Here is a 13491-nt window from a genome sequence, read left to right on the forward strand (position 1 = left end):
TGCAGCAGATGCAAGGCTTTTTCCATGCATTTCCTTTAGGGCATCATGAAAGAGAGTTGCTTATTACTGGCCAGTGTGAGCAGATCCACCAAAAATGAGGCACGAACTGCAGGAGCTACTGATACATGACAGATACATTGCTCAAACTGAAGGAATAGAGATGACATGTCCCTAGTCTTTAGGCAGCCAAAGCCAGGTAGAAAATGTTTATCCAATCTTTTTAGCACTTCCTGGTCAAGCATCCTTTCTATCCTTATTCTAATTTGTTGAACCTTAAAAACAGACCCAGTGAGCTAACATTCCTTCTGGTCTCAGGCACCAGGCAGAGCTATTCCATTGATTGCAGTGGTGTTGTGGCACATTGGATGATCATAGCCTTTTGTCCTAAAGGTAATGTGAATGTTCATAACAAAATAAAAAAATCTATAGGAAGATAAGGAAGGTACCTTGGAACCTTGTTTGTAAGTCTGACACACTGGAGTGCTGGTTATGGTATTGTTGATCAGAGAGGTGTGCAGTGGTCACAGTGTGGATTGTTTAAGTGCAGGAGAGAGAAACTACAGGAGAGAAAGGCAGAAGGAGAGAATGTTTTACAATATAGGAGAAAGAATTTGATGATAATTATCTCCAAACATGATGCCCTAATTTCTATCCCAAGTACCATGTACTTCATAAAATGATTAAAAGCAACATTGAGAGGCTGTTTATTTTGATGTGCCCTTTTTGCATCAGAAAATGCAGATGAAAGGTGGTGGGTTTGAAAATACAAAGTAAAAAGCCTCTTACAAATTTTAATATTTAACAAAAGCATGGCTTATAAACTGAAAAGAATAGGATATAAACAAATAACTTGTGACCGCCAGCCAGAAGTTGACCTTTTTTTTTTTTCAATATTAAGCAGGTACAGTTTTATCTTGCATCCAGAGATGATTGATTGCTCTTGTGCAGGAGTGCAGACATTCTGGATGGGATGCTTGTGATGTTTGTGTACTCCACTTATTGACCACAATGGAAAATCAGATCTTCCTAAAGGACAAAATATCCTCATCCTAACTCAAGAACTACAAAGTTATTTTGTAGTTTGACCTATAAAATCATCACCACCCACCTGAAGCTCACAAACAAGCACTGTTGTCATTGATGATTCCCCTCCTGGTGTAAAGTGTGCTTTATTCTCAAACCAGAGACATTGTTGGCTGTGCCTTGCTTGAGTGTCTATTTTAGGTTGGGTGAGTCCACTCATCTAAGTCAATGGTCAATTCTTTGAAATGATCCCCCCTGCTTCAACAAGAACATGTATACAAAAGGCATTTGACCTTGAAAATCTGGATCCCTTTTTAAATCATTTTTTTGTATTTTTGATTTTGATTTTTTATATATGACATCAGAATGCATTGCAATTTATTTACACAATTCTTCATATTTCTGGTTGTACACAAAGTAGAGTCACATCTTTTGTGTCTTCACACATATACCTAGGATAATGATGACTATCGCATTCCACCGTCTTTCCTACCCCCATGCCTCCTCCCTTCCCCTCTCTCCCCTTTTCCCCTTTGCCCTATCTAGAGTTCATTTAATTCTCCCATACACCCCCACCCCAATAGCATATTATAGATCAGCATCCTTAAATCAGAGAAATTATTTGGCATTTGTTTTTTGGGATTAACTAATTTCACTTAGAATTCTATTCTCCAGCTCCATCCATCTACTTGCAAATGCCATGATTTTATTCTCTTTTAATGCTGAATAATATTCCATTGTGTATATATGCGACATTTTCTTTATCCATTCATCTACTGAAGGACATCTAGATTGTTTCCACAGTTTAGCTATTGTGAATTGTTCTGATATAAACATTGATGTGGGTATGTCCCTGTAGTATGCTGTTTTGAAGTCCTTTGGGTCTAGACCAAGGGGTAGGATAGCTGGGTCAAATGGTAGTTCCATTCCCAGTTTTCCAAGGATTCTCCATACTGCTTTCCATATTGGTTGCATGAATTTGCAGTCCCACCAGCAATGTATGAGTGTGCCTTTTTCCCCACATCCTCGCCAACACTTATTGTTGTTTGTCTTCATAATAGCTGCCATTCTGACTGGAGTGAGATGAAATCTTAGAGTAGTTTTGATTTGCACTTCTCTAATTACTAGAGATGTTGAACATTTTTCATATATTTGTTGATTGATTATATATCCTCTTCTGAGAAGTGTCTGTTCAGTTCCTTGGTCCATTTATAGATTGGGTTATTTCTTGTTGTTGGGTTTTTTTTTTTTTTTGGTGTTTAGATTTTTGAGTTCTTTATATATTACAGATTACTGCTGTATCTGATGTGTGTGGTAAGAATTTGTTCCCAATTAGTAGGCTCTGTATTCACATCACTGATTTTTTCTTTTGCTGAGAAGAAACTTTTTAGTTTGAATCCATCCCATTTATTGATTCTTAATCTTAATTCTTATGCTATAGAAGTCTTATTAAGGAAGTTGGGGTCTAATTCAACTTGAGGGAGATTTGGGCTTACTTTTTCTTCTAATAGATGTAGTGTCTCTGGTTCAATTTCTAAGTCCTTGATCCACTTTGAGTTGAGTTTTGCACATACTGAGAGACAGAGGTTTAATTTCATTTTGTTGTATATGGATTTCTAATTTTCCCAGCACCATTTGTTGAAGAGACTATCTTTTCTTCAATGTATATTTTTGGCAACTTTGTCAATTATAAAATATATTTGTCCTCTATTCTGTACCATTAGTCTACAAGTCTATTTTGGTGCCAATACCATGCTAATTTTGTTACTAATGCTCTGTAGTATACTTTAAGGTCTGGTATTGCTTTAGCTATTCAGGGTATTAAAAATAAGAGTATTTTTCCAGATAAATTTCATGTCTGCTTTTTCTATTTCTATGAAGAATGTCATTGGAATTGCACTGGGTTTGACTCTCACCACCACAACAAAATAAAATAAAGGTATTTGTCCACCTAGAATTAAGTGTGTGTGTGTGTGTGTGTGTGTGTGTGTGTGTGTGTGTGTGAATACAAGTGACAATAAATGTTGGCGAGGAAATGGGGGAAAGGGTACACTCATACATTGCTGACGGGACTGCAAATTGATGCAACTACACTGGACCAATTGAAGATTCCTTAAAAAACTAGGAATGGAAACACATTTGACCCAGTTATCCCACTCCTTAGTATATATCCACAGGATAAAATCAGTCTACTGCAGTGACATAACCACATCAATGTTCACAGAAGCTCAATTCACAATAGCTAAGCTATGGAACCAACCTAGGTACCCATCAACAGATGAATGGATAAAGAAAATGTGTTATATATACACAATGGAATGTTACTCAGCACAAAGAAGAATGACTTTATAATATTTGCTGGTAAATGAATGGATCTGGAGACTATCATACTAACTGAAATAAGCCAATCCCAAAAAACCACAGGTTGAATATTCTAACATGTGGATGCTAACACACAATGGGTAGGTGGGGGTGGGCCATGAAAGTTTAGTGGATTAGACAAAGGAGAATGAAAGGCAGGGAGAGGGGATAGGAATAGGAAAGACAAGGAATGAATCTGACATAACTTTCCTTGTACATAGAATATACCACAGTGAATCTCAGCATCATGTACATCCACAAGACTGGGATTAAAATGCAATATATTCTGTGTTTGTACAAATACATCAAATAGGTTCTACTGCCATGTATAGCTAAAAAAATGATTTTTTTTAAGAAGAGAGAAAGAAAGAAAGAAAGAAAACCCAAATTCCTTTTCCTAGCATGTTAATGGAGTTGTGGTTGGATGTGAAGATTTTCTCAATCTGCCATATTTCACTTTTGGTTCAGCTCCTGTGACTATACCTTTACCAGAGATTTCCCCAGCAGACTTTCCCTTTCATCTCAACCCTCAGAACTAAGTCCCACTCCCAATCTCAAACTGACCCAAACAAGGAGAACAGCACTGACACGCTGATTTGGGGGTGGAGTGAATGTTTGAGACCACCACAGCAGTCCCTTCTGAAGTTTGGATGTGGTTGTCCTCCTAGGTCCATGTGTTGGTATCCTCAGGGGGGCAGGATTGAGAAAAGGTGGATCCTGTAAGAGGTGAGGCCAAGAGGGAGGCCTGAGGTCATTAGGAGAGTAACCTTAGAAGCACACTCTGAGCACAGAAAAACCCTGGTTTCTGTCTGATGATGGGATTTTTTTCTTCACCTTCTCACATCAAATCACAGGATGTGGCAGAGCCAAGAGGGCCCTGACAAAAGCCATGCCTTTGAGCTTCCAAAACTATGAACTAAATAAAACTCTTTTTTTTTATTGTTGGTCGTTCAAAACATTACACAGTTCTTAATACATCATCTTTCACAGTTTGATTCAAGTGGGTTATGAACTCCCAACTTTACCCCGTATACCAATTGCTGTATCACATCAGTTACCCTTCCATTGATTGACATATTGCCTTTCTAGTGTCTGATGTATTCTGCTGTCTGTCCTATTCTCTACTATCCCCCCTCCCCTCCCCTCCCCTCCCCTTTTCTCATCCCTGTTTAATGTAAATCTTCTTCTCAAGCTCTTCGTCCTTACCCTGTCCTTGTTAACTCCCCTTATATCAAAGGGGTCATTTGGTATTTGTTTTTTAACGATTGACTAGCTTCACTTAGCATAATCTGCTCTAATGCCATCCATTTCCCTCCAAATTCTATGATTTTGTCGTTCCTTAATGCAGAGTAATACTCCATTGTGTATAAATGCCACATTTTTTTTATCCATTCATCTATTGAAGGGCATCTAGGCTGATTCCATAATCTTGCTATAGTGAATTGTGCTGCTATGAACATCGTTGTAGCAGTGTCTCTGTAACATGCTCTTATTAGGTCTTTAGGGAATAGACCGAGAAGGGGAATAGCTGGGTCAAATGGTGGTTCCATTCCCAGCTTTCTAAGAAATCTCCATACTGCTTTCCAAATTGGCTGCACCAATTTGCAGTCCCACCAGCAATGAACAAGAGTGCCCTTTTCCCCGCATCCTCTCCAGCACTTATTGTTGTTTGACTTCCTAATGGCTGCCAATCTTACTGGAGTGAGGTGGTATCTTAGGGTAGTTTTGATTTGCATTTCTCTAACTGCTAGCGATGGTGAGCATTTTTTCATGTACTTATTGATTGATTGTATGTCCTCCTCTGAGAACTGTCTGTTCAGGTCCTTGGCCCATTTATTGATTGGGTTATTTGTTATCTTATTGTCTAATTTTTTGAGTTCTTTGTATATTCTGGTTATTAGGGCTCTATCTGAAGTGTGTGGATTAAAGATTTGTTCCCAGGATGTAGGCTCCCTGTTTATCTCTCTTATTGTTTCTTTTGCTGAGAAAAAACTTTTTAGTTTGAGTAAGTCCCATTTGTTGATTCTAGTTGTTAACTCTTGCGCTATGGGTGTCCTATTGAGGAATTTGGGGCCCGATCCCACAGTATGTAGATCATAACCAACTTTTTCTTCTATCAGATGCCGTGTCTCTGATTTAATATCAAGCTCCTTAATCCATTTTGAGTTAACTTTTGTGCATGGCGAGAGATAGGGGTTCAGATTCATTTTGATGCAAATGGATTTCCAGTTTTCCCAGCACCATTTGTTGAAGATGCTATCCTTCCTCCATTGCATGCTTTTAGCCCCTTTATCAAATATAAGATAGTTGTAGTTTTGTGGATTGGTTTCTGTGTCCTCTATTCTGTACCATTGGTCCACCCGCCTGTTTTGGTACCAGTACCATGCTGTTTTTGTTACTATTGCTCTGTAGTATAGTTTGAAGTCTGGTATCGCTATACCGCCTGATTCATACTTCCTGCTTAGGATTGTTTTTGCTATTCTGGGTCTTTTATTATTCCATATGAATTTCATGATTCTTTTATCTATTTCTACAAGAAATTCCATTGGGATTTTGATTGGCATTGCATTGAACTTATAGAGAACTTTTGGTAATATCGCCATTTTGATGATGTTAGTTCTACCTATCCATGAGCAGGGTATATTTTCCCATCTTCTAAGGTCTTCTTCTATATCTTTCTTTAGGGTTCTATAATTTTCATTATATAAATCTTTCACCTCTTTTGTTAGGTTGATTCCCAAGTATTTTATTTTTTGGGGGGATATTGTGAATGGAGTAGTTGTCCTCATTTCCGTTTCAGAGGATTTGTCACTGATATACAGGAATGCCTTTGATTTATGCGTGTTGATCTTATATCCTGCCACTTTGCTGAATTCATTTATTAGCTCTAATAGCTTCTTTGTAGACCCTTTTGGGTCTGCTAGGTATAGGATCATATCATCTGCAAATAGTGATAATTTAAGTTCTTCTTTTCCTATTTTTATGCCTTTAATTTCTTTCGTCTGTCTAATTGCTCTGGCCAGTGTTTCGAGGACTATGTTGAACAGAAGTGGTGAGAGAGGGCATCCCTGTCTTGTACCAGATCTTAGAGGGAATGCCTTCAATTTTTCTCCATTCAGAATGATGCTGGCCTGTGGCTTATCGTAGATTGCTTTTACAATGTTGAGGTATGTTCCAGTTATCCCTAATTTTTCTAGAGTTTTGAACATAAAGGGATGCTGTACTTTGTCGAATGCTTTTTCTGCATCTATCGAGATGATCATATGGTTCTTATTTTTAAGTCTATTGATGTGGTGAATAACATTTATTGATTTCCGTATATTGAACCAGCCTTGCATCCCAGGGATGAATCCTACTTGATCATGATGTATAATTTTTTTGATATGTATTTGAATCCGATTCGCCAGAATTTTATTGAGGATTTTTGCGTCAAGGTTCATTAGAGATATTGGTCTGTAGTTTTCTTTCTTTGAAGTGTCTTTGTCTGGTTTCGGAACCAGGGTGATGTTGGCCTCGTAGAATGAATTTGGAAGTTCTCCCTCTTTTTCTATTTCCTGAAATAGCTTGAAAAGTATTGGTGTTAGTTCCTCTTTAAAGGTTTTGTAAAACTCTGCTGTATACCCATCCGGTCCTGGGCTTTTCTTAGTTGGTAATCTTTTGATGGTTTCTTCTATTTCCTCTATTGTTATTGGTCTGTTTAGGTTGTCTATATCCTCCTGACTCAATCTGGGCAGGTCATAAGACTTAAGGAATTTATCGATGCCTTCACTATCTTCTATTTTATTGGAGTATAAGGATTCAAAATAATTTCTGATTATCTTCTGTATTTCTGAAGTGTCTGTTGTGATATTACCTTTTTCATCCCATATGTTAGTAATTTGAGTTCTCTCTCTTCTTCTCTTCGTTAGCATGGCTAAGGGTCTGTCAATTTTATTTATTTTTTCAAAGAACCAACTTTTAGTCTTGTCAATTTTTTCAATTGTTTCTTTTGTTTCAATTTCATTTATTTCAGCTCTGATTTTAATTATTTCTTGCCTTCTACTTCTTTTGCTGTTGTTTTGCTCTTCTTTTTCTAGGATTTTGAGATGAAGTATGAGATCATTTAAAAAAAAAAAAGAAGTTAGACTGCCTCAGGTATTCCATTATAGCCATGCAAAAGTGACTATGTAGTCACCTTCAAAAACCTTAATTGGGGCTAAAAGAGTCAAACTCCAAACCACTACTCAAATGAGAAAGTAACCTCTTAAAGACAATGGTCATATCTCTTAATGGTTTCTATCTTTTGCAATGGCTGTGGGTGTTTGACTGAGAGATAATCTATTTCATAGATACAAGATATGGAGAACATACTTATGCATAAATGGTGAAGTGATAAAGGCAAAATGAAACTGAGATAAGAATAGCAATAGTGGGGAAAGGAAAGTTAAAGTCTGTGTTTATACTGTCTGATTTGCAATGGGCTAACCAGGAAGAGTGACCCTTTCTTTTTGTGTGAAGAGGCATATTAAATGTCAAGAAGCTAAAAGACAGGATGAAGGTAGCTCTCAAGTTAAGACTAAATCAAATTACTTCAAGGCCTGTTCTCTTAAGGTCATGTTGATATAACAATGGCCAAATTGCACTAGGCTAAAAAGTTTGGGCTGTTCTCTTTACTGTGGTCTTGTATTTACACCTGAGACATTCATTTGGAAATCCCAGTTCTATTCTGCAAGACAGTAAAAGAGCTTCTAAAAAATTGAATCAAGCGATGTTTGAGAATGAAATTAAAATTGGACACAATCATAACATTGGCTTAATATGTGATATTAGAGAGAATATCAATTCACTAAATAGAATAAGTCATAAACATTGTATTTGAAGAGGAAAGAATTGGACACAATGAGCCTCCCTGCCATCCCAACCCCCTTCTAGTGTTCAATCCAGGGGCTTTTGCATGCTAGGCAAGCACTGTACTACTGAGCTGCATCCCCAGCTACAGAACGTATTTTTCCCCCTTTCCTTTACAGTGTTTTATTGACAGTATTGAAAGTACTTTTACAATTTTATCCCTTTATTTTGTATTTTAGAAACATTTAAAAATCGACACAAAATAATTCTACATATATATTACATATAGTGAGATGTTTCAATATATGTCCTCAGTTTATCAATTTTTGTGTTGTGAACATTCATTTAATGTATTCTTTATAAAAATATTATTTTTTAGTTGTAGTTGGACACAATACCTTTATTTCATTTATTTTTATGTGATACGGAGGATCGAACCCAAGACCTTGCACTAGCTAGGTGAGTGCTCTACTGCTAAGCCACAACCCCAGCCCCATGAAATGTACTCTTAAATGCATATGTTGGCATAGATTTGGAGTGTAAGTATCTGAATTTATCTAAAACTGTTATTTGAACTTGGCGTTCATGCAGAATGCCAGAAAGTCACCAGCCACTTGGAATAGCCAAAGATACTGAGCCACAAATTTTTGAAAAATTAAGATATATAAAATCATGGACTTCTTTTAAAGAAAATTGAACAATTGATTGCTTTAAAAATTATTTTTTATTTTTTAGTTGTAGTTGGACACAATACCTTTATTTTATTCATTTATTTTTATGTGGTGCTGAGGATCGAACCCAGGGCCTCACCTGTGCTAGGCAAGTGCTCCACCACTGAGCCAAAACTCCAGCCTTGCTTTAAAATTACACAAAAATAAATAGTGCAAGTACTTTAGTGCTTTTTGTCTGTTTTGTCCTGTATGATACATTGATGAGACAATTGACTTTCCTGTCCATGCCACAATTTTAAAAGTGGGGGTGGGGGTCTCTTCACCCTGGAGCCTTCCTTTGACCAACCGCCTTGGCCCAAGTCCTTTCTGCGTCACAGGTTCCATCCACACGTCACAAAGGCTAAACTCCAGTTCAGCCTTTGGTCCAAGGAGGAGCTGGCTTCTCAGCCAAGCTGCTCTGTGCTGACCAGCGTTGGACTAGTGTGGACTTCTGCCTGGTGACGAGCCCCCGTGCCCTCCATGGGCAGTCTTCTCACCAAGTGCGGTCGCAGGCTGCGCCGCAGGGCCCTGGTGGCCCGTCAAACTCCCCTGCGCCTCGCCCGGGAGGCTCCCTCTCCTCACAGGGCCCACCCGGCTGCACCTGCCGCTCCCCCCAGCCCTGCCAGCAGGCGCTTCCTCCAGGATCCCCGACCTCCACCTCGGGGGCCTCCTGCTACTGGCAGGGACAGAGGCCCGCTCCTCTGTCGGGGGATCCTGCTGCCCGCGTCCTGGGGGCCGTTCCCCAAAAAGCAGGTGCTATCGAGGAACAACTCCCGGATGTTCGGCCCCTGGACAGCAGTAAGGGTCCCCCCTCCTGGGCGCTGGCCACTCCTCCTGCCTCCAGTAACTCAGCTCCTCCACCAAGCTGAGGGGCCCATGACAGCTGCTCGCTGCCCTCTTGGTGCGGCTAAGGAAGCTGAGCTCAGGGCCCAGGAACATCCAGAAAACACCAAGATCCATCAGGAGGAGGAGCAGGAGGAGGAGGAGGAAAAGGAGGAGGAGGGGGACAAGGAGGAAGAGCAGAAGGAGGAGAAGGAGGAGGAGGAGGAGGAAGAGGAGAAGGAGGAGGAGGAGGAGGAGGAGAAGCTGAAGGAGGAGGAGAAGGACGAGGAGGAGAAGAAGAGGGAGGAGGTCACTCGGGGAGACCTCAGTGCCCTGGAGGCCAGTTCTTGGCCCCCAGAGGGAAATAGTGTTCTCGAGAGGCCCCCCGTGTCGCCCAAGAAGTGGATCTGCCTGTCTGCCTCCCCATCCATCCAGGGAGAGCAGGGCCTGAAGCCCACCTGTGTTCTATCCCAGGGTTGGCCCTCACTAACTGCTGCTTCCAGGAGGCCGCATAAAAGAAAGCTGCTCATACCAGTGGCCCTGCCATCACTAATTGCCTGGCATGAGGATGGGCTGCCCCCACCTGCAAAGCGGCCACTTTTATGTTCAAAAGGCACCCTGAGGAGGGTTCAGAGTGCCAGAAGTAAGCACGTGAAGCCTGAGACACAGGTCGCCCAGGGCGGAAGAGAGGCTCTGGAGGACTGCACCACCACTGTCCATTCACCCTCCCCACCTGCAGGCCCTACCTGGAATGCAGGCCCCCTCCCCCCACCCACTGACCCCTCCCCCATCCCAATGGAATTCGAGCCTGCTGGGCCCCTGAACCTACCCATCCCTCCACCTTCCCCCTCATCTAATATTCCACTGCCTCTTCCCAGGAAACTTCCTTCTCCCTTCACCCCCAGTCCCCATGTTGGAATTACCCCTAATGTGTTTCACCTTCCCACACCTCCTACCCAGGTCCCTTTCCCCTCCAATCCTACCTCTTCCAGAATGGAATCCCCAACCCCCATGTGCATAGATCCTCCTCCTCCTCCTCCTCCTCCTTCTCCTTTTCCTCTTCCTCCCCCTCCCCCTCCTTCTCCTTGTGCTCCTCCTCCTCCTCTTCCATTTCCTTCTCCTCTTCCTTCACTTTTTTCTCCTGCTCCTCCTCCCCCTCCTCCTCCCCCCCTCCTCCTTCTCCTCATCCTACTCCCTCTCTTCCTCCTCATTCCCCTTCTTTTTCTCCTCCTCCTCCCCCTCCTCCTCCTCCTCCTAGTTCTTTTCCCTCTCCCCCTTCTCCATTTCCACTTCCTCCTGCTCCTATTCCTCCTCCTCCTCCCCCCCTTCCTGCTCCTCCTCCTAGTGTTCCCTCTCCTTTGGCTGCTCCTCCTGCTGCTCCTCTTCCTCCTCCTCCTCATTCCTTCCCAAGACCCACTCCTGTCCCTTCCACCCCAAACCCCAATACCCAGGGCCAGCACTCCACTAGGAGTGTCCCTCCCACCCTAATAGCCATGTCATCGGCTCACCTCTCCCAGAATCCCGCTGTGCTGCCTGAGGACACGGCCATGGACACCACTCCCCCTTCCATGGCGGTCATTTTGTCCTCTCCTGCATCCAGTGACAGCAATGTCCATGGCCATAGGCAGCCCAGGCAGCCAGCAAAGGGACCAGTCCTCCCCAGCCCTGCTGCTCCTCTTCCTCCTCCTCCTCATTCCTTCCCAAGACCCACTCCTGTCCCTTCCACCCCAAACCCCAATACCCAGTGCCAGCACTCCACTAGGAGTGTCCCTCCCACCCTAATAGCCATGTCATCGGCTCACCTTTCCCAGAATCCCGCTGTGCAGCCTGAGGACATGGCCATGGACACTACTCCCCCTTCTACGGCAGTCATTTTGTCCTCTCCTGCATCCAATGACAGCAATGTCCATGGCCATAGGCAGCACAGGCAGCCAGCAAAGGGACCAGTCCTCCCCAGCCCCCCAACCCTTCAGTTCTCCCAACCCAACCCCAATCTGTCCCATTCCATTGTCCCACCACCCACCCCTCAGCCTGCTTCTAGGAACCCTGCTGGACAGCAAAGAGCCTCTCTTCCCAATGCCCCCACCATTACCACGCTGCCAGTGCAGGACCACTCACCGGCCTCCACCCTGGCACAGAGGGCATCAGCACCACCAACCTCCCAGGCTGCCAGTGAAGAGCCCATGGATACGACCCCTCCTTCGAAGGCTGTCAAGTTCTAGTCACCTCCTGCCTGCCAAGTTTTTAGACTGACTCAATTTGGTAAGCAGGGCAGACACGTCGACAGCTATTTCTATATTGTAGGCCTGGTGCCACATATTTGCGATCTGTTGGCTTTTCACATAATAGCTGAAGACAATCACCAATGAAGCAGTGCATATGTGAACGTGCACACACACACACACATACACAGAAATGCCACAGTCTTCGTCTCTAAGTTTCAGAAGTAGGCAAACTTGAAAATTTTCTGAAACTATAAAGGTGACTAAAGAGATGTGATAAGTGTATGAACTGTGGGAGCCTGGACTTAAATCAAGCATGGAGGATGACAACAGGACAACTAAGAAATTGGGCTATATACTAGAGGAATGTATTGTGTTAATGTTAGTTTCCTGAATGTAGGAATTTTCCAGGGTTATGGGAGAGAATGTGCTGTCCTGGACAAGTCACAGCAGAGTAAAGGCATTAAGTGCACAGGGGTAGGAGACACAAATACTCTTCTCAAACTGTTCAGAAAGGTTGAATTAGGGAAAGAGGCAAGATAAAGTACATGTGGCAAAATGTGAAAAGTCTGTGACTCCTCCTAGACATTCCAAAGAACTCTCATGGAGAGACAGGAAACAAAGTTTGTCTAGGCAGTTTCAGTGGTCTTCCCTCCCCCACTAGGAAGAAAAGTTTGGCATTCATTTGCAAACACACTTCAATATTTCACATGTATAGATGAATCTTTCAACTATTATAATATAAACCTGTCTCCCTCAATGATGTGTTAAAAATCTGTAAAAGCTGTTTGCTCAACAAGATTAGTTCAACAAGATTGATTAGATCAATTAGGAAAGAATTCCCATATGGAATTCTCTTAACAGTATTTCTAAAGTTTGAAAATCCTGCAGAGTAGAAAATATCTAAAATTACTATAAAGAGTAAATAACAATGGATTGGAACTGATGTAACAATGACTGCAGATTGTGTTTACATAGAAAAACACAATTGGGCTTTACAGGAGGAAATGTGAGCAGGCCAGAAACAGGGCAGCAATGAAGTTACGTAAGTTGTCAAGAGTTTGATAGCACCATGACGTTGATCATAAAACTGTTCCATGATGTGTGTCCTCATGAGAACCCTGAGGTGCCCGTTTCCATGACTCTGTACACTATGCTTTGCTTTGCTTCACATTCTCTATATTGAAGAAGCTGGAGTAGAGCAGCTTTCTATTTCTCAAAAACATTAAATTTAATCTCAATCAGAGGAAGACCTTTCTAACATGTGGGGCATGAGAAGTCACACTTGGTCTGGCCTTGTGATCCTCAGGTGGGGTGTTTGTCATCAAATATAGCAGTTGTCCTTGGCAAGGATCAATACCAAGCAGCACAGAACTCAGCCCATCTCAGGTTGAAAGCAGAGCACTGCAGCACCAAGGGAATAAGGACATTGCTCTTTTACATCCACTCTCCAACAGTTTTCATTTTCAATCAGAGTACTTAAGTAGGATTGATTATTCTTCTAATGGTAATGTCCAGTTCTTTGT

The sequence above is a fragment of the Ictidomys tridecemlineatus genome, chromosome 14 (genome assembly GCF_052094955.1).
Source record: "Ictidomys tridecemlineatus isolate mIctTri1 chromosome 14, mIctTri1.hap1, whole genome shotgun sequence".
NCBI classification, from domain to species: domain Eukaryota; kingdom Metazoa; phylum Chordata; class Mammalia; order Rodentia; family Sciuridae; genus Ictidomys; species Ictidomys tridecemlineatus.